Raw genomic sequence first — 25,586 nt, 5'->3', positions numbered from 1 at the left:
CATTCCCCATGCATTCCTATGGGAGGGCAGGCCAGCCATACTACACGCACGCACTTTACTCTGGGACCCAGGGAAAAAGTGCGCCAAGACCCAAAAATCACTACACAGGGTCACAAATAAAGGCAAAAAGATTAGGGGTGAACCTGCCCTAAGGCCCAAGTCTAACACGCATCATGTCGCAAGGAGTTACAGATACGTCAGTAAGCGCAAAAGTCACGCATTGCTGGGGTGTGTCACAAAAGTGACGCAACTTCAGCAATGTGTCCTTTCACATGGGGAAAGCCCCATGTGAAAGGGCTTGCGGCAGGCGCAAGATTTTGGCGCAACAGCCTCCTAAAAGTGACGCAGTGAAATCTCATAGATTTCACTGCGTCACTATTACGAGGCTTTTTGCGGGGGAACGCCCCCTCTGCATACATTATACCTGACGCAGGTATAATGTAGCACAGGGGTTTACAAAGTGACGCATCTGCTTAGATGCGTTACTTTGTAAATAGTGCGTAACAGGAGGCATGTTTTACGCCGCTGATGCGCCCCAAAAAGTGACGCATCGGAAGCGCAAAACTGATGCAAGGCCTCATAAATGAGGCCCAAAGTATCCTGGTGCACTTTAAGGTCATCATTCACTATGCTTTAAAAATGAAAACGATTAAATATATAATGAAAATGTGCTGTAGAATGCACAATTTTTTCCAACTTTTCTTGGTGGGAGAATCCTCCAAACCCCTTGTAGTGGCTAGGCTAGCTTGCTGCGCTGGCTCCCTGTGCTCTGTATGGGGGCTGGACTGACAACATTTGACAGGGCTGCTTTGGATTCCCAGTCTGTCACTACCTCTCAGTTTTCCCATTCTAATGCATGCACTAACTTTAATATGTGTAAATTAGGAGGAGTAGCATGTTGATGTCTGCCAGCAGCCTCTCCCACTGAAACACGTTTAGCCTGCCTGCTCCTCGCCGACTGTCTTATAAAAGACTCATTTAAAACCCAATAAGCTCTTGAAGGACGCAAACGCTTTTGCACCATCAGACATCAAGGCGGTAGAGCAGAGCTTGAAGAAACAGGTAAGTAAGGTCTATATAAATAATATTAAACTGGAGACTCCAGTACTCTACAGTAGATTCATTGCATAGATACAGCGGTAAAATTCTTGAATGAAGCATGGAAAGCTATCAAATGTCAGACAGGATTTATATATGTTTTGTATATTGTCGCCCCTCCTCCCTGTTCCCTGCCAGCCACTACTGTTGAAAGGGAGTGATTAATTAGTAAACGTAAAAGTTTAGAAGCCCAAAATGGTCTTGGGTGCTCTCTGCTGGTGTTCCTGAATGCCAGGGTTGCTTACGCGAAGACTGACTAGTTTTCATGCCATCTCTTGACTCCTCCCACCACCCTACACTTCCTGTCCTTTATCTCACTATTGCTGATTATTTTTCATCACTGTTTCCCCATTTGTCATTGTGCATCGCTTTATCTTCCTTCTTCTTTCTCCTTTTTCTGCCTTTTCCCCTATTTCCCTGTGATCCCTGGTCTCCAAACTTGAGATCAGGACATGACGTTTTCTGGTGATACAACCTCCATTGTGTCAAACATCCCCTGACACCAGGAAGTAGGGGCTGTAAAAGTGAGGACATTAAGCTGCCTGTTCTATTTAGGGCCATCTGTGAAATGTATTTTTACGTGTCCTTCAGTAAAAACCTGGGGCCTCATTTATGAAAAGTGACGCATCGCTGCGTGAAAACAGCGATGCGTCACTTTTCATTGCGCCCTCCTTGCAACATGCTGGATGCGTCATATTTATAATATGACGCCTCATGTCGCAAGGAGTTACAGATACGTCAGTATTTCTGGCGTATCTGTATGGCGCAAAAGTGACGCATTGCTGGAGTGTGTCACAAAAGTGACGCAACTCCAGCAATGTGTCCTTTCACATGGGGCAAGCCCCATGTGATAGGGCCTGCCTCCGTTTTACCCCTGCTGTGAGGCAGGGGTACAAAATTGACGCATTTGTGTCCTAGAAGTGGCGCAGTGAAATCTCATAGATTTCACTGCGTCATTTCTACGACCCTTTCTTGCGTCAATACGCCCCCCTTGCATACATTATGCCTGGCGCAAGAATAATGTGGCGCAGGGGTTTACAAAGTGAGGCATCTACTTAGATGAGTCACTTTGTAAATATGGCGCAACAACGTGTATTTTTTACGCCACTGGTGCGTCACAAAAAGTGACGCACCAGCGGCGTAAAAGGGACGCACAGCCTCATAAATGAGGCCCCTGATGGTGAGAAACCATAAAAAAATTATTCCTACTCTCTGGAAGAAAATTCCCAGTTTGTGGGGTCATATATTTTTCTTTCAAAAACAAACTCCTGCTTTGGAAGTTTGTTTCTGAAGGACACAAAATTTAAAAAGTTTGGTAAACGGCCATGAAAACCGATGGCAGCCACAGCCGCGGGCCGTGGAGGGAGTTACGGTGGGTCAGGGAGGCGGGGAGGGGGAGGGGCAGGGTGGAGGGACCTAAAAACTGGCATATGGATAATTGCAGGTAAGTACACAATTTAATTAATAAAACAAAATTCGTAGCGCGCACTGCATCGCAAAATGCGATGCTGTGCGAGCTACGAAATTCGTTTTAATAATTAAATTGTGTACTTACCTGCAATTATCCATATGCCAGTTTTTAGGTCCCTCCACCCCGCCCCTCCCCCTCCCCGCCTCCTTGCCCCACCGTAACTCCATCCACGGCCCGCGGCTGGGCAGCCATCCACCAGTGTTTTATTCATTGAAAGAAATCGCTGTGATTGTGCTTCCTTTCAATGTTTAGAGATGATGCTGGGCTGGGGGCTTTCTTTAAATGTGGTAGGAGGTAGCCCTCATAGTGATAGGGGTAAATTCCTCCGCCATCCTGATGGACTATACTCTGTCCATCAATTTAACAATCAGTCACTTAGTGTGACTTACAGGATACAATGTACTCAGCTGGGTATGTGTGGGAATTACAGCTGTGCAAGCTGTATGTCTGTGGACCTACTCAAGACCAGGCAGAATGTTAACGATGACAGTGGTGTCTTGTCTTGGCAAAAGTGTGGATGATGCTTTACCTTCTGGTCGTGTTTTCTGCCATTGATGGGCACACATGCACAAATTAATATACATCACAAGTAGTAATTGTGCAAAGAGAAGGGAGTTTTTTTAAAGAAGAATGGGGCAGATGCCAGCTCTGATGCAATATCACTATCTTCAGATTGAAAGATCGAACATCTGATAACAGTTCTTGGAAACATTATGACAGCTGATGCAAACAGTGGGTGTGTATAGGGCAAACGTGTATGTCACCCTGTTATTAATAAACAATTGTGCCTAAGATTTCTCCTTGTAACGCACGAGCATGGTCTGTTAGGAAGCCTCTTAGATTATACCATTAGGGAATACACAAATATATCATCTAATGTTTATAGGAAACTCCTGTGTGCTGCCCTGTTACCAGTAATGAGGTATATCTAAGATTTCTCTACTTTGTACCGCATGGGTTTGGTCTGTTAGGAAGTCTCTTAAATTATAATGTTATGTATTATGGTTATGTACATTTTCTGTTTGTAAAACATAGGTATGATTAGGTAATATGATGAGGTAACACACAAATATATCTAATGTTATTAGGGAACTCCTGTATGTCACCCTGTTATCAGTAAAGAGATATATCTAAGATAAGATTTTTCTTCTTTGCAAAACATGAGTATGGTTTATTACATTATAACATTAGGTTATACACAAATAAACCTAATGTTCGTCGGAAATTACTGTGAGCCACTGTGTTACCAGTAAAGAGGGATATTTAAGATTTCTCCTCTTTGTCACATGTGGGTACCTCCCCATAGTCAACCTCATGCAGTAAAAGATTTAGGGCCAGATGTAGGTGGCCATTTACCGATCGGTAATGGCCGATTTCGGCCGTTACCGACCGGTAAATGGGTTTTTGGTATGTAAGGGGGCTACATTTACCGATTCGGTAAATTTACCGAATCGGTAAAATACCAAATCGGTAATTTTACCGATGCGGTAATTTTGGGATGTAGGTGGGACTCTTCAGAGTCCCTAAGGGCTTACAGATTCGGTATTTTACCACCCAATTCAATTGGGTGGTAAAATACCGAATCCAGGTGTGCATGCACATGTGTGCATGCACACCTATGCTATGTGACAATCAGACATGCCCTTAGGGCATGTCTGTCTGCCACATGGCACACATGCCAGTATTTGGGGTGCTAGAGGGTGTCAAAGTGACACCCCCTGCACCCTTGCTGGAATCGGTATTTACCGAATCGGTAAATACCGATTCGGTAATGCCCATTGATTCCTATGGGCTTCAATGCCCATAGGAATCAATGGGCATTACCGAATCGGTATTTACCGATTCGGTAAATACCGATTGTTACAGAATCGGTAATTCAATTACCGATTCTTCCTACATTTCCCCCTTCTATTTTACCGATTCATAAATACCGAATCGGTAAAATTCGGTATTTATGAATCGGTAAAATAGAATTACCTACATCTGGCCCTAGGTCATATCATGCAGAGTTACTCAGATTGCAGACCATCAACCCATATGGAGAATTAAAATGAAATGTGTCCTTAATCCACCTCCTGTTTTCCTTTAGCAGACCTGGCTCAACAAAATGTTGCCACCCGAAGGGTATCATGCTGGTAGGAAACAGAAGTGTCCACTGCCTGCATTGAAACCCATACTCCATTTTTATGGAATATATGAATAATGGACTATAGATTTACACTATAACTTCTCCTAATGGGAAATCAATTTAAATCTAAGCATTGACATGTATTGGCCCCTTAAAACCAACTACACATCAATGCTATTCCCATGTGGGAAATGTATATTGAGGCGAGGGCCTGATAGCATCAGCAGGCCCACCTATCCATCCCTTTGAGGTTCATGAGAGTCAATACATATACGAGCATTGGGTGCATGCCCTGCTATTTTACTTGTGGCTTGCTAGGCTGTAAATGTGAGTGCACATCAGCAGTTGCCACCTGCCCTCCTTCTGCCCGCATGTTCCTATATATATATGTTCCTATATGTTTAACATATAAAACTGCGCAAAAAAAGTTACAGGTGCTAATGTAAAGTGCTCCATTACAATCTTGTGGCGCTACATAAACCTGCACAAAACAAATATAAAGAACAGAGTCATGGAGGAGGAGATAACTGTATGGAGTTCAGGGGAGGCAAGCAGGGATGGGCCGGAGGTGGATGGACAACCAACAGCAAATGCGGGCAGCCACAGGGAGATTAAGTGATTTGGCCATAATCACAAAATGTGGAAATTAGGTAAAAGTTAGGGAGATGGTGTGGCATCCTCTTGGGAGAGATGTGGTGTAAAGGCTGCTGACTATGTAAATGTAAATGTGTTGGACTTGTAAAGCGCACGGCTGCCCGTAAGCGTCCCTGCGCTGGAGACCGCTGGGGAACCCATCCTGGCTTTCCCTGTGAGATGGTCCCTTCTGGGTATGTCCAAGGTGTGGGGCCGTTGTACAGATGAGGCAAGCTTAATGCCCAGAGTTGCCGAGTGTGATCCCTGGTTAGAGTAGGCACCAAGGTGAGAATTGTCGAGTCCGCTGACCCTGGTCCACTACTCTGCCGTGTCGGGAATTGAACCCTGGTCCCAGGCCGTTCTCTGCTTCTGGGTCTGCCACCTCTAACCAGTGAGCCACACAACTCCACTATGGAGCTTTGAAACCAGGTTTGAGTTTTCGCTTTGGCTTAATTTCCTTGATTGTGGGCAAATCACGTAACTTTCCAGTGCTTACAAAAATGTATGTATCCTTGTGTAAAGTAACTGGTGTTAATGTAAAGTGCTCCAATACAATAAGGTGGTGTTGGCACTATATAAAACTGCACAGAAAGGGCAACTGGTGCGTATGTAAAGTGCTCTAATACCTTTGAGTGGTTTTGGCGCTACATAAAACCACACATAAAAACTAATGTGAAAAGCAGATTCGGGAGAGGAGAGGATCTGGGGGAAGAGGGTATCTGTGCAATGGGAGTTCATGGTGTACAAGCAGCGACGGGCGGGAGGTTGCTGGGCAACCAACAGCAAACGCGGACTGCCACAGGGAGACTGCGTGATTTGCCTACATTTATGGTGTCATCATGAAAGGTTACTGATGTTAATGTAAAGCACTCCAATACCCTTGGGAGGTGTTGGCACTGTATAAAACTCCACAAACAAAATATGAAAAACAGAGTGGAGAGGATCTGTGCAACGGAGTTCAGTGGGGCAAGCAGTGACAGGCGGGACGTGGACGGGCAACCAACAGCAAATACGGTCTGCCACGGGGAGATTAAGGGATTTGGCCTTAATCATAAAATGTGGAACTGAGGCTGAGGCTAGGTTGTAAGGACTAAAGCTACCGACTATGGAGCTGGGAAACTCAGCTTAACATCCTTGACTCTGGGCAAATCACTTAATCTCCCCATTCCTACAAAAATAAATGTGTGCTTGTGTAAAGGAACTGGTGCTCATGTAAAGTGCTCCAATACCTTTGGGTGGTGATGCCACTATTTAAAATTGCACAAAAAAATAACTGGTGTTAATGTAAGGCACTCCACTACCTTCGGATGCGGTTGGCACTATATAAAACTGCACATACAAAATGAAAGAATCACAGGGTTAGGCTGTCTTACAGTAGTGAATATGAGGAAATACATTGCATCAACAGCCACATTAAAAGGATTACTTTTGCCATGGACATCGGAGGGGCAGGCAGACTTTGCTGACATCAAGACTCAGCCTGGCTTCATTGAAGAGTATTCAAGTGAAGCAACAATGGCTGGTAAAGGGGGAAACAGTAAGAAAGCGTTCCGACGGGGGAAATTTGAACAAATAGAGTATCACCCTATGAAATGAGAAGCAACAAGGTGAGACACAAAGAGTTCAATCATTTCATTCAAGAAAAACATGGTCATGCAATTAGCAAATGACACAGGTCCTTTAGAAGCTCTGACATGCCCTTTGATAAAGCATATCTGATTCACGTGAGGTCTGCTTTCCAGCTATAAACACCAATTCTGAATGGCCACATATGATGTAAACATGCACACACATCTAGGACCCACACATGCAGAAAATATACAGAGACTAAACGTGTGCCAAGTAATAGCAGCTGTGCACACGTGCTCCAATCAGCATGTCAGCTATACACTAATAAGATATTAAAAGGCAAAACACCACCACTCACTACAATGAAACAGACTACAATGGAGGTTACATGCAGTGACTGGGTCGGGGGTGACTTGTGGATGGGCAAGCACCAGGAGGTGCGAGGGAGCAAGCAGAGGCAGGAGGGAGGAGGTGGGGGAAATAGAAAGCAGAAACAAAGGGAAAAGCAGTGATGGGGATGGGGTAATCTGTAGATGGGGCAAGCACCCGGAGGTATGGGGGACCAAGCAGGGATGCAAGGGTGTAGGTGAGGGATCCAAAAAGCAGCAATGATTGGAAAAGCAGTGATGGGAAGGGGGTGATTTGTGGGTGAGGCAGGAGGCCGTGTGGAAGGACACTGAACTGGTAAAAGTACGAGCACTCTGTAGAATGCTGGAAAAGAAAACAAAGTAAGTCCTACAGGAATACTGATAGTAGGCTGTCCATATTGTCCCATGAAGTAGAAATACTCCTATGGTAAGCCAAGATGTAGGGCTCTTTACTGAGTGATGATTGGTTTTCGAGCAGGTCAATACTGCTACTTTACATACCTGCACATTCACTGCAGAGCTCACAACTTGATCAGCTGCAGAATTACATTTAGAATGAACTCTCGTACTCTGGTGGGTCAGTGTGTGCTGGAGCTCCACCAGTAGATGTAGTCGCTGGAGGGTAGATAGCCAAGCACAAAGTTATTTAGCTTCTATTGACATTCTCAAAACATCATTGTAGTTGTTAGTTTATGAATGTTTCATATCAATATTGTATACCTCTGCACACAATTTTGACTCACAATCAGAGTTGGAAGAGATTTATTAGCAGTTTGCGGGGCTAAGTGAAGTACATTTAATTCTGCAATTTGTGTGGTTGAGTCACCTAAAAACTTTCCAAGTGTGTGCTAAATTATAAATTCTCAGGGGGCGATTCACAGAACTAACTTAAGACAAAATCCTAAACTTACTACTTTTGGTATTCACAGAAGTTAGGATTTTGTCTTAGGTTTGTCTTAAGACAAACTTAAGACAGACTTAAGACAGATTTAAGACAAAATCCTAACTTAAGTCTGTTTTAAGTCTGTCTTAAGTTTGCCTTAAGACAAACTTAAGACAAAATCCGAACTTCTGTGAATACCAAAAGTAGTAAGTTTAGGATTTTGTCTTAAGTTAGTTCTGTGAATCGTGCCCCAAAACCTCAAATCTACCTTTAAAAGCTGCCCATGCGGCAAAATACTTAGGGTTGTGTGAAACTTGCTTAATTTAGCAAAATTCACTCAAACTGACACAAAATTATGCGTGATTACAAAAATGCATCTTCCACATAAACAATTTGCCATTCAGTTAAAAATGTAACTTACAAATTTTATTTTGAATTGAATTCCAATCAATTGCATTCAAAACACTGCAGCTTGTGCTTGCATGTGTAGTTTTGTCCTCATAAACAACCCGTAAGGACAGCTTGGGCAAAAAATATACCTAAAATGTTTGTTGACCAACAAAGTTAAAGGAACTGACGCTTGTGTTCAAAACACTCCAATTACAAGTTTCATTTGTAGTCTTGCACTCAAAAATCACTTCAACAGTCCGCTCAAGTAAAAAATCTACCAGAGCTGCCACTCGTGTTAAAAAAAATGACCTGAATGGTACATCCTGCATTACAAATTCTATATTAAATCACTCGATGTGTCGCAATGGTGTAATCTGTAATTTATGTACATTTTGTTATATGAAATTACTAATATTACACAAATTATGCTTACATAAATTTTCCCCTGACCTACTGAATACTGCTTTTTCATGCTTCTGCCAGATGTGCTGATCCATCAGTATAAAAATATCATTTAATTCATGCAACTGTTTTGTCGATGCGGTTTCAGATATCACCTTTTGAATACTGCACAAATTCCAGTTTTCTAATATAGGGTCATAGTCAAACTGTACATTTGTACTGGTCTGACTTGTGGTCCACTGCATGAAGCAAACATACAATGTACGTGAAATTGGGATACTTTCCCTAGTTTCAGCTTCAAAAGAAGGTATAGGCATTACAGCAATTACCTCTTCCCTGGGCTTTGGATTGTTCTTTAATTATTGCAGTTTGCACAGCAGTAAGAATTTTCTCTCTCTAAGCAAATCACCCCACTGTTGCTTTTTTGATTTATGGGCAATGGGTACAGTTTGTTCTTAATTGTATGGGATTTAATCGAATCCGCAATGGCTAAGTACTAAGCTGATTGCCAAACAGTTGTATTAACTTTAATTTGCTAGTATGTCTTTGTGAGCATGTCTCTTTGTCAAATTCTAACAATTTGTTTATGTTCATTTTCCAATCTTTTCTCTTGGTGTGATAAATATGCCAACATTAAAGAATCCATTTTATTTCGGTAGTTTTCTAATAGAAATAGAGGGAATCCACAGGTTTCTAAGAACCCAGGAGCAAATCCTTTTTGTTCAATGGATAATTTATTTCCTAAAACTATTGCATGCAAAATCATATCTTGGACGTCCTGAAATTCAGCTCATAATCTCCCCCACAAGCACTGTGACTACTTTGACTACAGATTGTAAATGATAACTCAAGTATTCAGCTATTGTGTATATGTCATCAAGATATGAGACGGAAAAACCTGACATCCTCCTGCTTGCAGAAACATGGCTATCTCCTACCTCGGCACCGGATATCATAGCAGCTCTTCCATCTGACTACTACATTATTCAGGCAGATCGCGCAAGTGCAAAAATAGGAGGTGGAGTTGCGGCCATTATCCATTCCAGCTTGGAAGTCACCAGTCTTACCTGTCTGACACTAGCCAACACGGACAACCTTGTGCTAAAAATTGTCACTTCTCACATGACTTTAGCATGCGTTCTGTTGTATAGACCACCTACCTCAATGCCATTGTTCCCCATGGCATTTAGCGAGCAGGTTGCCAACCTAGCCCTGGACTACACCAGGGTCATGTTAGTAGGTGACTTCAACTATTGGTACAAGGATCCCTTAGAGGGCCCTCAATCAACAGAACTGACTGACCTCCTGTCCAACCTCAACTTCAAACAATTGGTACTCTCCCCTACTCACGAAAAAGGACATATATTGGATCACGTGTGGTCCAACACTACCTGCGTGACCCCCCCACTTACCCTGCCTTGTCTGTGGTCAGACCATACGATCCTTAAATTTGAGATTCATGCCACTCAAAACAGAACCATTGTGCCAACCACTGGCAGACTAGCTAGGAATTGGAATGCCTTGGATAGGAATGCTTTTTTACAGTCTTTAGCTAACGATGTCCCTTCTTTGGACAGTGACATAAATCTGTCAGTTGCTTCTCTAACCGATTGGCTACAAACGGCCAGCAATCTCCATGCCCCGTACAAAAAAATCAAAATTGCTCGGCGCACAGATGCCAACAGATGGTTTTCTGCCGAGTTAAAAAACAGGAAACTGGCTCTCCGACAGCTCGAGCGCCTTTGGCGTCGTGACTATGACACTGAGGAAAAAATCAAATATACCAGGGCGAGGAAAGAATACATGAATGCCATCTCTGCTGCAAAGGTGGAGTACTTTTCTTCTCGTATTCTGGACTCATCAAATAAATCCAAAGATATCTTTTCTGTCTTCAACGAACTGACCAATCTGGAGAATGTTCGTCCTAAAGTAATCCCCACCCAGAGTCTGTGTGATTCACTCAACTCCTACTTTAGTGACAAAATCAAAGACATAAAAACTAGCATTCCTCAACCAAAGACCCCTCTCACTACTGGTATGGCAATAAGGACAGGATCTGCCACCCTCACCAACTTTCAACCTATAACCTACGATCAGCTCCTTGAACTAACGACAAGAGTCAAATCTGGCTCCCCATTAGACATCTGTCCCCCTCGCATCCTGAAAGAATGTTTCTCCACTTTCCCAACCCCTATTCTTGCCCTCTTAAACAACTCCCTTTCCTCGGGCATTGTCCCGTCTACCTTTAAAGAAGCAACGGTTATACCCCTATTAAAAAAACCCGGGGCGGATCCTGGATGCAAGGCAAATTTCAGGCCCATCTCCCTACTGCCTTACTTGGCGAAAATTCTAGAGGCACACGTGGCGAAAAATCTCTCCAACTTCTTGGAGGAGTCCTCCTGCTTTGACCCTCACCAGGCCGGATTCCGGCCAGCACACTCTACGGAGGCAGTGATCACCGCAGTCTTGGACACACTCCGAGACTGCGCAGACAGACGTTCTCCCCAGGCCCTGGTACTACTGGACTTGTCGGCCGCGTTCGACACGGTCGACCACAAAATCTTGATCGACCGTGTCGGACAGACCGGCATACAGGGTGTGGCGGCCTGCTGGCTGAGATCCTTTTTGGAGGACCGATCCCTAGCAGTGCGCCTGGGGGACTTGACCGGTGTTAAACAAGCCATCCCATGTGGAGTGCCACAGGGCTCCTCCCTGTCACCTCACCTTTTTAACATATACATACTCCCCCTTATACAAACCTTGAGGGACAAACAGGTGAGAGTTTTTAACTACGCAGATGACCTGCAACTACTCTTCACCATTGATAACTCTGAAGACTCTATGAGTCATTTCCAGTCAACCATGAGGTTTATTAAATCCTGGATGGATCAAAATCAATTGAAATTAAATCCAGGTAAAACTGAACTAGTATTGACCGGGGATAGTGCTAAGTACTGGGGCCCTCACTATTGGCCTGCAGACCTGGGTCAAGCTCCACAACCATCATCTTCGGCTAAAACGCTCGGAGTCATTGTGGACAGTGATCTTTCACTAAAAACACAAGTGGGACAAGTGGTCTCCAAATGCTTCTACCAACTAAAAAAAATCAGGAAGGTCAGGCGTTTATTAACGCCTGAAGCGATTACCCAGGTCGTGATCGCCACTGTCCTGTCCCACCTGGATTACGCAAATGCCATTTACCTAGGTCTCCCCAACTATTTACTTAAGCGCCTCCAGATGGTGCAGAACTACGCTGCTAGGCTGATTCTAAAGCAACCTAGATGGCAGGCTGCGACCCCTCTTCTCATCAAGCTGCATTGGCTTCCAGTCACACAACGCTGCTATTTTAAAGCAGGCTGTATGGTCTTCAAGTCATTACATGGCAAAAGCCCTAAATTTATCAATCAACTGATCACCAGACACGTCCCCTCCCGTAACCTCCGCTCACTCCATCTAGCCCTGCTCCAGACCCCCCCCTTTAAACTCAAACGCTCTGGTGGTCGTAGATTTGCCACCCTTGCCCCCTGTCTATGGAACACCTTTCCCCTGGAGATCCGATCTTGCCAAGACCTCCTACCTTTTCGGAAAGCTCTGAAGACCTGGCTCTTTAGACAAGCTTTTTAATCCACCTCCTCCTCCACCTTAGGCTGTGTTACTGTCAATTTTAGCGCCAAGAAACTAATCAGTGTTAGCGCGCTTTATAAGTGACTTAATAACATAACATAACATAACTGTGACTACTTTGACTACAGATTGTAAATGATAACTCAAGTATTCAGCTATTGTGTATATGTCATCAAGATATGAGACTGCATGCAAATTGCACTGTAACAAAATATTTATTCTTGCTGAAAATTTATCACATGTATTACTAAACCCTGCGGGTAATCATGTGCACCCAAACTGTATTCCTTGCAAAGACAAGGATGTCAAATAATGTGTTAAAAATTCCTTGGCTGGGGCATGGCCTCAGCGGCCAAGATGGCGGTCCACCCGCACAGGTGCTCCTGTCGGCTGAGGGAGATCCATTGTCATCTTGACTGACAACGACATTTGTCTCGATACTTGGGGTATAAGAGCTCCTTGCGGGGCTCTGTGGTACCCAATGGGCCCTTCCATTGAGCCAGTTCAGGGCTTCTGGACTGCTTCTGTGCAGTAAAGGCCTATCACGCTGCTGGGCCTTTGCAGGGAGAGGCCTTAGCGTGGAGCTGCTGGACTCCACTGAGGTGGAGTGGCTTGAGACAAGGAGCTCTTTACCAACAGTGACCACTTACCTAGTGAACCTCGGTGAGATCCGGTTGTGGCCAGGAAGCAAGCGGCTGTGGACTGTGCCAGTTCAGTGGCCATAAACTCTTCCGGGAGTTGGTGACCTGCTGGGAGGAGCGGGCCCCCCGGGAACTGGATGGCCACTTGATGCGATGCTCCGGTGCGGCTGTCCTGGAGAGCAGTATTAGCATGGTGGAGGGTGCCACAGACTGGAGGTGAAAGCCGCCCATTAGCCACTGGACAGAGGGCCCTTTTCTCTCTCTCTCCTTCTCCCCCCTCTCCGTTTCTGCCTGGACCACATGTGTGGTGTTGCTGGGCACTCGGGGAGGGACTCATGGTGAAGTAGACTGTATGGCGGCCAGGAAAGATTGGAGCGGCGGTCTGCTGGACCTGGCCTCCTAGCCTGAATCTGCCTTCTTGCGGAGTGGGAGGCAAGACTCAGCCCACAGCGAGTTGCGGCAAGAGTGGCAGGCAGCAACAGTAGCAGATGGTGGGGCCCCTTGCCATTTCAGAGGGTCCAGAGGTGAGAAAACGACCTTAGCTCATCTAGACCTTGTGCAGCCAGGAAATCCCCCGGGACCTGGGTGCTTCTACCTGAGCCCTGTGATGGTGGTGCTTCCTGTTGGCTCCTGATGCCTGAAATGACTGAGAGTGCTGGAAAGCCCTTTGCCTCTGACCTGAGTTGGGAACCCGGGTGTGTAGCTGAGAGTAAGAAGTGAACTGACACTAGACTGCTGCCTCCAGGGCTGTGGGGGGTGGAGGGGGGGGGGGCATTGAGGTACTCTGGGTGCTTGGGACCAGGAATGGTGGCCTGAGCTAGAAACCACCTATCTATCCCACTCATCTATAGACAGCTTGTGGACTTTCTTGCTCCCCTTCCTGGCAATTGCTTGTTGGAAACTTGCTGTCTGGTGGTCCAGGTGGCTGGTGGCTCCCCACTTCCCCTGAGCCACCCTGGGCCCTGCCCTGGAGATGTTCTTGCCTTCTGCTTACCTGATTATTGGGCTCCCGATTCTGGAGGATTGGGGTGGAGGAAGGTTCTGCCACAAATTCCGGCCCAAATGAAAATGGATCAACACACTGTCGCACCAACCGCCCCCCACGAGCAGGGTGAGTGTTCGAAAGCTCCGATGTGTGACTCACCGCAGCAGGGGGCTCAATCAATCAATGAATGACATTTATAGAGCGCACTACATACCCGTAGGGTCTCAAGGCGCTGGGGGAGGGGGGGTGCCGCTACTGCTCGAACAGCCAGGTCTTCAGCTTCTTCCTGAAGGAGAGATGGTCTTGGGTCAGGCGCAGGTCGGCCGGGAGGGAGTTCCAGGTCTTGGCGGCCAGGTAGGAGAAGGACCTTCCTCCTGTAGTCGCTCTTCGGATGCGGGGGGCGGCGGCGAGGGCGTGGTTGGCTGATCGGAGGTGGCGTTTGGGAGCGTAGAAGTTGATTCGGCTGTTGAGGTAGCTTGGGCCTTGGTCGTGTAGGGCTTTGTGTGCGTGGGTGAGGAGGCGGAAGGTGATTCTTTTGTTGACGGGGAGCCAGTGAAGGTCTCTCAGGTGTCCGGAGATGTGGCTGGTTCGCGGGATGTCGAGGATGAGTCTGGCTGAGGCGTTCTGGATCCGCTGGAGTCTCTTCTGGAGCTTGGCGGTGGTACCGGCGTAGAGGGCGTTGCCATAGTCCAGTCGGCTGGTGACGAGGGCCTGGGTGACGGTCTTCCTGGTCTCGGTGGGGATCCACCAGAAGATCTTCCGTAGCATGCGTAGGATGTTGAAGCACGACGAGGAGACGGCGTTGACTTGCCTGGTCATGGAGAGGGAGGAGTCCAGGATGAAGCCCAGGTTGCGTGCATGGTCTGTCGGTTTGGGTGCGGTGCCCAGGGCGGGGGGCCACCAGGAGTCGTCCCAGGCGGAGGGTGAAGAGCCCAGGATGAGGACCTCCGTCTTGTCCGAGTTCAGTTTCTGGCGGCTGGTCGTCATCCACTCGGCTACCTCTTTCATCCCTTCGTGCAGGTTGGCTCTGGCGGCGGCGGGGTCGTTGGTCAGGGAGAGGATCAGCTGGGTGTCGTCGGCGTAGGAGATTATGCTGAGGTTGTGTTGGCGTGCGATGGCCGCGAGGGGGCTCATGTAGACGTTGAACAGCGTGGGGCTCAGTGAGGATCCTTGGGGGACGCCGCAGATGACTTCGGTGGCCTCTGATTTGTACGGTGGTAGGCGGACTCTCTGTGTTCTTCCGTCGAGGAAGGAGATGATCCATTCCAGTGCCTTGTCCTGGATTCCGACGTTGCTGAGGCGCTGTACTAGGGTGCGGTGGCAGACAGTGTCGAATGCCGCGGAGAGGTCTAGGAGGATGAGGGCCACTGTTTCTCCGTTGTCCATCAGGGCTCGGATGTCATCGGTGGCGGCTATGAGGGCGGTCTCGGTGCTGTGATTGGCTCGGAAGCCGGACTGTGAGGGGTCGAGGGATCCATTCGTCTCGAGGAAGGCGGCCATCTGCTTGTTGACGGTCTTCTCGATGACTTTGGCTGGAAACGGTAGGAGCGAGATTGGGCGGTAGTTCTTGAGTTCGGTGGGGTCCGCTGTGGGTTTCTTGAGTAGAGCGCTGAGTTCGGCGTGCTTCCAGCTCTCAGGGAAGGTGGCGGTGTCGAAGGATGTGTTGATGATGTCTCGCAGGTGGGGTGCGATGACAGCGTCGGCCTTGTTGAAGACGTGGTGAGGGCAGGGGTCGGTCGGTGATCCGGAGTGGATGGAGTTCATCGTGCGGATGGTGTCTTCGGTGCTGATCGGGGTCCAGGCGTGGAGGGTGGTGGTGGGGGGTGGTTGTTCGGTCTTGGTGTACGTTGGTTGGTTGTTGAAGCTGTTGTGTATGTCCGCGATCTTGTTGTGGAAGTATGACGCGAGGGAGTTGCAGAGGTCTTGCGATGGGGTGATGTCGTTGTTTCCTGCGCTGGGGTTGGATAGCTCTTTCACGATGTTGAAGAGTTCTTTGCAGTTGTGTGCGTTGTTGTCCAGCCGGTCCTTGAATGCAGTTTTCTTGGCGGCGCGGATCAGCTGGTGGTGCTTCCGGGTGGCCAGCTTGAGGGTGGTCCTGTTGTCCGGTGTGGGTTCCCTTCTCCAGACTTTCTCGAGGGCTCGGCAGTTCTTCTTGGAGCTCTTGAGTTCGTCGGTGAACCACGGGGCCTTCTTGCTGCTGGGTCTGTTGGGCGGGGTCCTCAGCGGGGCGAGCTCGTCCGCGCAGATGCTGATCCACTTCGTGAGGTTGTCGGCGGCCTGGCTGGGGTTCGCTGAGCTGGCAGGAGGGTGCTGGCTCAGGGAGGTGGCGAGCTGGTCTGCTGTGATCTTGTTCCAGCTTCTGCGGGCGGCCTGTTGCTGGTGGTGGTGGGTCTTCGTTCTCTTGAAGGTGAAGTGGACGCAGCTGTGGTCCGTCCATTGAAGCTCTGTGGCGTGGCTGAAGTCGATGTCTGTGCTGGAAGAGAAGACTGCGTTGAGTGTGTGTCCGGCGAGGTGGGTGGGGGTGGACACCAGCTGCTTGAGTCCAAGATTGGCGAGGTTGTCGAGCAGGGCGCTGGTGTTGCGGTCGTTGTTGTTCTCCAGGTGGAAGTTGAGGTCCCCCAGGAGGATGTAGTCAGGGGAGGGTAGGGCGTGCGGGCTGATGAAGTCAGTGATGTCCTCGCTGAATTGTGTGCGTGGTCCCGGGGGTCGGTAGATCAGGGTGCCTCTGAGGGTGGTGTTCGGGTCGGTGTGGATCTGGAAATGCAGGTGTTCCGCAGTGGTCAGGGAGTTGTCGGTGCTGGTCGAGAGGCGGATGGTGTTCCTGTGAATGATGGCGATGCCTCCTCCCATCTGGTTGGCGTTGCGGTCCCTCCGGACGATCTTGTAGCCATCTGGGATAGCGATGGCGATGTCGGGAGCTGAAGAGGCGTTCATCCAGGTCTCAGTGAGGAAGGCAACGTCAGGGGCTGTGGTGTCTAGGAGGTTCCAGAGTTCGATGGCGTGCCTGTGGACGGAGCGGGTGTTGAGCAGGATGCACTTGAGGTGGGTGCTGCTGGAGGTCGACTTGGCGGGTGTTGGAGCGAGGCAGGTCCGGATGCAGGTGTACTTGCAGGCGTGGCAGCTGAAGGGTCCGTGGGAGCGACGTGGTGTGGCTTGGTGGCATTCTGGGAGTCGGCCGGTGTTGAGTGCGGTGAGGGTGGCGGCGGAGTACGTCAGGCGGGTCGGTCGGGGTCCGCGGGGGCCAGGGGTCCTGGCGCTGGTCGCGATCCAGTTGCGGACGGGCGCAGACGGGCTTACCTTTGGCGCGCCTTCGGCGCACAATCGGCGCACCCGCTGCGCGTGACCGCTGCGCGTTTGCACGGTCTCCATATAAGGCGAAGTGCGCGGGTGGGTGGAGCAGCTGGGAGGCGGGAGCGGGGAGGGTACAGAAGAGAAAGGGGCGGGGTAATCGGCGGTGGCGGGAAGCGGGGAGGGAGAGCGGAGGGCGGCGAGGTAGGCGGACAAACAGGAAGGAAAAAAACGATAACACGGGCACAAGTTACAAAATACGATGATACAAGCACAAATTAATGGCAAAACAAGACCAGATACTGACAGAGGCAAAAGCGGCCGGCAGCCGAGCACGGACCACGCCGCTCGGAGGAGGGGGCGTGGTCAGCGGCAGTGAGGCAGGCGGCGAGGCAGTAGAGGCAGGGCAAGGGGCACACGCAGCAGCTGGTGGCCGTGCGGCGCGGGGGTGTCCCACAAGTGGGTCACACTCACCTGCGTCGCACGGTCTCCATATAAGGCCAAGTGCGCGGGTGGGCGGAGCAGCTGGGAGGCGGGAGAGGGGAGGGTACAGAAGAGAAAGGGGCGGGGTAATCGGCGGTGGCGGGAAGCGGGGAGGGAGAGCGGAGGGCGGCGAGGTAGGCGGACAAACAGGAAGGAAAAAAACGATAACACGGGCACAAGTTACAAAATACGATGATACAAGCACAAAGTAATGGCAAAACAAGACCAGATACTGACAGAGGTAAAAGCGGCCGGCAGCCGGATCTAGTTCTGGTTCTCAAAGAAATACAGGAATCTCGGGATGCTTTAGAGTCCAGAGTAGATGACCTACGAGTGGATCCCTCCCTGCTGTGTCAGGTTTTGAGTAATGTGGTGGACAGGAGCACAGAAGTCGAGAACTGGGTCTCCTCTACTGAGGACGAAATTTAATCTCTCAAGAGCCAGATGTCCAGGCTGTCTGCCTCGGTGTTCTCTTTGACGGAGAGAGAAGAGGATGCTGTAAACAGGTCTTGACATAATAACCTTAGACTTATTGGCCTACCCGAATCCTTGGAGCAGAGGGGCCAGGCCGGAGTGCTGGAGGACTGGTTGAAAACATGGGTGCCCGAAAATGAACTGTTCCCCTGTTATTGTCATCGAAAGGGCGCACCACTCCTTGATGCCAAGGCCTCCGCCAGGGGCTTCCCCAGGGCCTGTGATCCTGAGGTTGCTCAACTTTAAGGACCGAGACATGATTTACAAGAGGCCCCAACCCATCCTGATCTGCGGTTTGACAACACAAAAGCGGTGCAGGAGTAGTCAGCGCCCCTTCGCCGAAGTGAAGCAGTAGCTCCGTGAATTAGACCTGACTACATGCTTCTGTTTCCCACTGCCTCAAAATCTTCTTCCAATCTTGCACTCTTTTCTTTGACACACTGGATCAGACTTGGGAATGGGCAACAAAGCGCTGGCTGCTGCAGTGCCGCACCAACCGACCTGCACCAATCTGGGAGCACAAAGGGGGATGCTCCCAATCTTGGAAATATTGGATCAAGTATGGGACAGATGATGAGGGCTCTGGCTTGGTCCAGGCGGAACTCACCTTGGACCCGGCTTCAACAAGGGAGGTCAACAACCTCTCAAATACTCCACTGGTCTTTCGCTCTGCAGAGGTGGACTTGGGTTCTTCTTGTAAGCTTACCAGAACACTATGACTTGGATGCTCCTTCTCCATATATAGCAACAGTCATGTTGTGGGGAGCGGATCACTGACATAACCTCGACAGACCGAATATCGACTGGACAAAATATCGATGCCAAATTATCGACTACAAAATTATCGATTGCCTATACTTAAACAACAAAACACAAAAATATCGAAACCACATTATCGACTAAAATAAACAACGACTACAACAATATCGACTAACAACATTATCGATTTCTAAAACATCGATTATCACATCTTTAAATGAAAAACTGTCAAAATATCGAATACAAAAATATAGATAGCAAATTTATCGTTTTTTAAAAATATCGAAATTACTACATCCTTGAATAAATCACTGTATTATCTTAAAATTTAGTCATACTATTCATAATTATTCACTAATTGTTTCTAAAAAGCTATGAAACATACTATATATTTTCCTAACATTTATAACACAAAATAAATACAAACATACATTTTATAATACATAAACAATGTTTCGAACAACTAAACATTTCTTACTGCAAATTATATATATTCCTCCACTTTAAAAATATAAAGATAACATTACCTATACTAAATAAGGCCTTACACATTAAATAAACGTTAATTGGCGTCACCCATATAAGGAAAGCAATTAGCATAACAGGTTACAAAATTCAAATCCACTAATTAAAACAGACTATCAATTTAAACAACCAATCCTACTTCAGAAACTATTAGACTAATACTATATAAACAAAATTACAGCAAACTAAAAATGCAGCCTAAATCTCCTAACTAAAGGAAGACGAAACTCTGCAGGATTTCTGAAAGAAAACGTATTGACTTCAACATAAAGACAGCTACAGCTATCTGAAGTAAGTACTACTACATTATTTTCCATCGAAAATGTAACTTTCAAACCTCACACCTATGTTTAAAAGCCAAATACCCAAAATATGTTTTTTTTTTACTATTTATCCTACAGACAAAAAGAAAATACAGAAGACCTAGACAACACCTGGACATCAAAAGTTAAATATAAACAAGTAAGTATATCATTTAAATGTAACTTCGACATTTAATAGATAGGTAACTAAATAGAAACTAGCTAAAAACCTCTACCAAAATATCATAAATAGTTATAAAATATTTCTACACATTTTCTCAACTTCCACAGGTACAAAAATATATACACAGAAAATACCAGTTTGAAGAACATCAACACCTGAAAAGAACTACTTGAAATCATAAAAAGATTTACAGGTAAATCAGAAATGTGTTAAAGTGTATTATTAGAATACAACATTATTTTTTCAAAAAATGTAATGACATTCTCTTTTAATTACCTCCTAGCACTACAATACAAGCATGACTGAAGGAGCTAAATTCATTTATTCACAAAAAGGGAAAATGCTTCTTTGTTACATGGGATATGTCTACACTCAAGAAAAACAAAAAGATTTGAAAGTTTTTTGGAAGTGTACGAAATATTATGCCAACAAATGTTATGGTAGAGCTATAACTCAGGAAACTACTGTTACTTATACTAAGGAACATAATCACCCACCCAATGTAACAGAAATAGAGATTAGACAAATGCTAGATTCCCTTAAAGAAGCTAGTACTAGTACTGATCAACCAACAACTGCTATTCTGAAACACCATTTAAGTGTACTTCCCCAACATGCTTCTAGCCAATTACCATCTATCGAATCCCTTAAAAGAACTATAGCTAGACAAAAAAGAGCAACATGCACTACTCCTCCCACACCAAAAACTTTTGAAGAAGTGCAAATTCCCCCTGAACTCTCTGTAACTCACAATAAAGATGATTTTATACTCCATGACAACAAATCTAAAGATAAAAGAATTATACTGTTTGCCACAGCAAACAACATGACTAAACTTAGCCAATGCCAAACTTGGATGATGGACGGTACTTTTTCTGTATGCCCAAACCTTTTTATCAATTATACACTATCCATGGTAATTTCCAAAATGCTAATATTCCATTCATTAATGCCCTTCTACCAAACAAACAGCAAGCTACCTATCAAGAAATACTAACTGAAGTCAAGCAACATACTAACAACTATTTTCCACAAAAAATGATCATTGACTTTGAAAAAGCAATGATAAACAGCATCCTTAAAACATACCCACACACAGCAATACAAGGTTGCTATTACCATTTTAACCAATGTATCTGGTGACATCTACAACAATCTACCTTGAGTATCCAATACGCCACTGATAGCACTTTTGCTTATCAAATAAAAAAACTCATCGCCCTAGCCTATGTTCCACTGACAGATGTAACTGAGCACTATAACTTGTTAATAGACAGCCCCTACTATAAAAGAAACGAAGAAAGACTAAGCCCTATGCTTGACTACTTCGAAGACACATGGGTAGGAAGGCTACACAGATCAGGCCATAGAAGACAACCCAAATACCAAATAGCTTGGTGGAATGTCTACCTTAGCACACTAAATAAGGAAGCAAAAACAAACAATGCAGTTGAAGGATGGCACAATGCCTTCCAAGCAACTACAGGCCGAGGAACGCCTACCCTTCACAAATTAATACAATCCTTACAAAAAGAACAGAGTTACCAGGAGCTCCGAATGGAGCAATCAGTAACTTTGATCGGACCTAAACTCACCAAAGAAAGGAAAGAAATGTATAACACACTCCAAAGTCAAGTTACCCTCTATCCAACTAGCAAAGGACTAGACTATCTATCAATGATTGCAAAAACTATTCTTTAAAACATAACATAACTATACACGTTACATTAAGCATTTTTTTTTAAATTCCTTGATTTTTACATGTAACAATTTGCAATTAAATTATCAAATACATAATATTAACATATATAAAATGTATTTAGATAATGTATTTACAAAATGTTACATACAACGTAACTAAAGCAAAAATTAAAACAGTTTCCCCACCCATAAAAAGTTTTGTAAATACTGACCTTTCTGTTGCACCTTCAAACGTAATCCAATTCCAAGCAATCCATACGACACCATTGCAAAAACCCATACAATCCATGGAAGCCCAAAAAAAAAAGAAAAAATACAAGCAAATCCATAGCGACTCCTCTCCAATGTAATCCACACGATATACCATTGAAAACCCGAAAATAGTAATTTGTAAAAAAAACGCTCCTGGAAAACTTGAAAACCAAAATATTTGTGTGCAAAAATAAGAGTATATAATACTCGTCACACAACTCTGATCGAAAAAGAAGGACCTCCTCAAAAACAGTAAAACGCGACGATAACCTGGAAAAAATAAAATACATACCCACCCACACAAAAACACCCATACATATATAAAAAAACATATTTATACACCAAACATATTATCTTTGTAACATTTAAACATATTAGCTCACGTCACACACCTACAACTAAAATGCGGTAAAAATGAAATATCGTACACTCTATCTAACACCGAAAACACAATCTTCTCTTAATAACCCTATCTACATAAACTTAAACACACCACACATACACTAACACTAACTTCATTAACTTCTAAAATACAATTAAAACAAACTTACCCTCTCTAACGCGAAGCAGCATCCAACCGCGATCTGTTGAAGCACCAAATAAGCCTAAATAACATTACGCGGTTAAAAAGTAGTCCCTGTATACAGCAAAAACCTCTTTAATTTCTATATTCCAACACTTTAAAAAAATACACTGAGTATTATATTAAGTGTTAATAATTATTTAAATTGTAGAACATTATTTCTTAAATATTCATTACTTTCAAATAATTATTCAACTGTTATCTGTTACTTTAAATAATATTTTATTATTTATATATACATTTTGAAAATAATCTATATGTTAAACAAATTTGAATATATAACCTTGTTACAAATAATTTGTTTATAAAAATAGCTAATATTAGTTTAAACATTATGTATGTATATAAAAATGTATTTGTGTGTTTATCTATGTAAAAATTAATATTATAAATATGTTCAATATTCATACGATTAATTTGTTTAAAAAAATATGATTACTTTGTAAAAAACAAAAATGTTACTGTTGTAAAACAAATATACATATTTATCTATGACAATATATTCAATGTCTATGTAAATAAAATAATTGTTATTAAATGAAAAGTACATATTACCAATTTGTTTCTTTAACTTTTTAAATTACAATATATGTGAATAAACATCAAATTATTTAAATATCATTTATTTGTTAAAAACATATATATGCACTTCATATATTTTGTTGGATAATAAAAACTGTTTACTTACAATTTTCAATAGAAATAAAAAATACATCTCTACTTACAATTTTATTTTTAATATGTTAATAAACTGTTTTTCATTTATTCCATTTACCCCTGTGTATGTTTCCTTCTTTATTATTCTATATAAATATTAATTACATATGAAATATTCTATTTAAAAATGCATTTTAAAATTTAATAATTTTACAAATGTATTTATCTTTTAACTACTACAATAACAATAATTATAATTAATACAAAATGTTTCTATGTAATTTTAAAACTTTATTATAGTATCCTACCAATAATAATTATTTGTATTAAAAATGTTTTCTTATTTCCACTGCACCAATTATAAACTCACAAAACCATACTACACATTAAAACCATACAAATTACAATTCCCACTTCACCAATTGTAAACTCATGGAAGGTGCTGCACACTGAACCCATACTAATTACTATTCCAACTCCACCAAGTATAAACGTAATTGTTACCCTGTACCCCTGTACCCAAAAACCCCAAACTGACCCAGAAACCTAAAAATACCCCTTTACCCAAAAACAGAAAACTGACCCTGAACTCTAAATATACCCCTTTACCCTAAAACCCAAAACTGACCCTGAACCCTAAAAATACCCATTTACCCAAAAACTGAAAACTGACCCTGAACCCTAAAAATACCCCTTTACCCAAAAACTGAAAACTGACCCTGAACACAAAAAATATCCCTTTACCCAAAAACTGAAAACTGACCCTGAACCCTAAAAATACCCCTTTACCCAAAAACTGAAAACTGATCCTGAACCCTAAAAATACCCCTTTACCCAAAAACTGAAAACTGACCCTGAACCCTAAAAATACCCCTTTACCCAAAAACTGAAAACTGACCCTGAACCCTAAAAATACCCCTTTACCCAAAAACAGAAAACTGAGCCTGAACCCTAAAAATACCCCTTTACCCAAAAACCCAAACCTATAACATTTTAAATATAACTATATACTTACCAATACTTACGTTGTAATGGTATGCGTTGTAAAAGTACCTGCGTTGTAAAAACATTCGTTGTAAATACATGCGTTGTAATGGTATTTGCGTTGTAAAAGTTTCGTTGTAATGGTAGTGCGTTGTAAAAGTTGCGTGGTAAACGTTGTATACCTTTAATAAATAATATTATTTCATTATTTATTATTAAATTACTTCCCACTCTATTCCCCTATAAACCCACAACCCGCTACAGAAAAAAAAAAATATTCAAAATAATTAGCAATTAATCAATTAAATTTAATTAATTATCAATTAAATTTTAAATAATCAACAAATATTTTTTAATTAACAATTAATTAAATATTACTACCAATTAATAAATTTACATATTTAATTAATTATAATTAAATTACTTCCCACCCTATTCCCCTATAAACCCACAACCCGCTACATGACATAAATTATTTAAATTAACATAATTACCAATTAATCAATTAAATTAAATTAATTACAAATTAAATTTTATATAATTAAAACATATTATTTAATTAACAATTAATTAAATATTACTACCAATTAATAAATTTACATATTTAATTAATTATAATTAAATTACTTCCCACCCTATTCCCCTAAAAACCCACTACCCGCTCCTAGAAATTATTATACTATTTGAATTATTTTTTATAATTATTAATTTTTTATAAATTTAATTTCGATATAAAAAAAAATAACATATATTTTAACAATAAATATTCGAGATTATTTATATCGATATTATTATTCGATATTATGACAGTCGATATCATGACTGTCGATAACACAACTTTCGATATTCTTAAAACCTATATTTTGACTTTCGATATTTTTAAACTACTAGAAAAAACTATATTTTTTACTATCGATATTACTTACTCGATATTTTTTCAATCGATATTTTTTAACATACATGACAATCGATAATAAATATATCGATATTACTTACCTCGACATTAATGCCATCTCGATATTCTGGAGTCGATATTATGTCCATTCGAAAATAAAAACTCGATATTTAGACTGCACACCGTGGGGGGCTGGTTAGGTGGGACTTCCGGAGAGGATGGTTGGGCTTGCCTCCCTCCCACTCCCAATGAGGGTCCTAGTCTGCATAGCTCTCTTCTCGCTCTGTTTGTTGCTTATGTTTGGTTC

At 43.8% G+C, this 25,586-nt stretch overlaps 1 protein-coding gene across 1 annotated transcript in view; it reads left to right on the top strand.

Annotated features, from left to right (window-relative positions):
• The first annotated feature begins 939 nt into the window (after nt 1-939).
• The window catches only part of LOC144785891 (metalloproteinase inhibitor 1-like), a 111,516-nt gene continuing 86,869 nt past the window's right edge, over nt 940-25,586 (top strand). The window contains exon 1 of the mRNA XM_078664761.1: nt 940-1,062. The gene's annotated coding sequence lies outside the window, so the exon portion shown is untranslated. The remainder of the gene's footprint in view (nt 1,063-25,586) is intronic.

The sequence above is a fragment of the Lissotriton helveticus genome, chromosome 10 (assembly GCF_964261635.1).
Source record: "Lissotriton helveticus chromosome 10, aLisHel1.1, whole genome shotgun sequence".
Lineage (NCBI taxonomy): Eukaryota > Metazoa > Chordata > Amphibia > Caudata > Salamandridae > Lissotriton > Lissotriton helveticus.
Note: the sequence above shows the minus strand (reverse complement) of the source record. Positions and strands in the feature narration are given on the sequence as shown.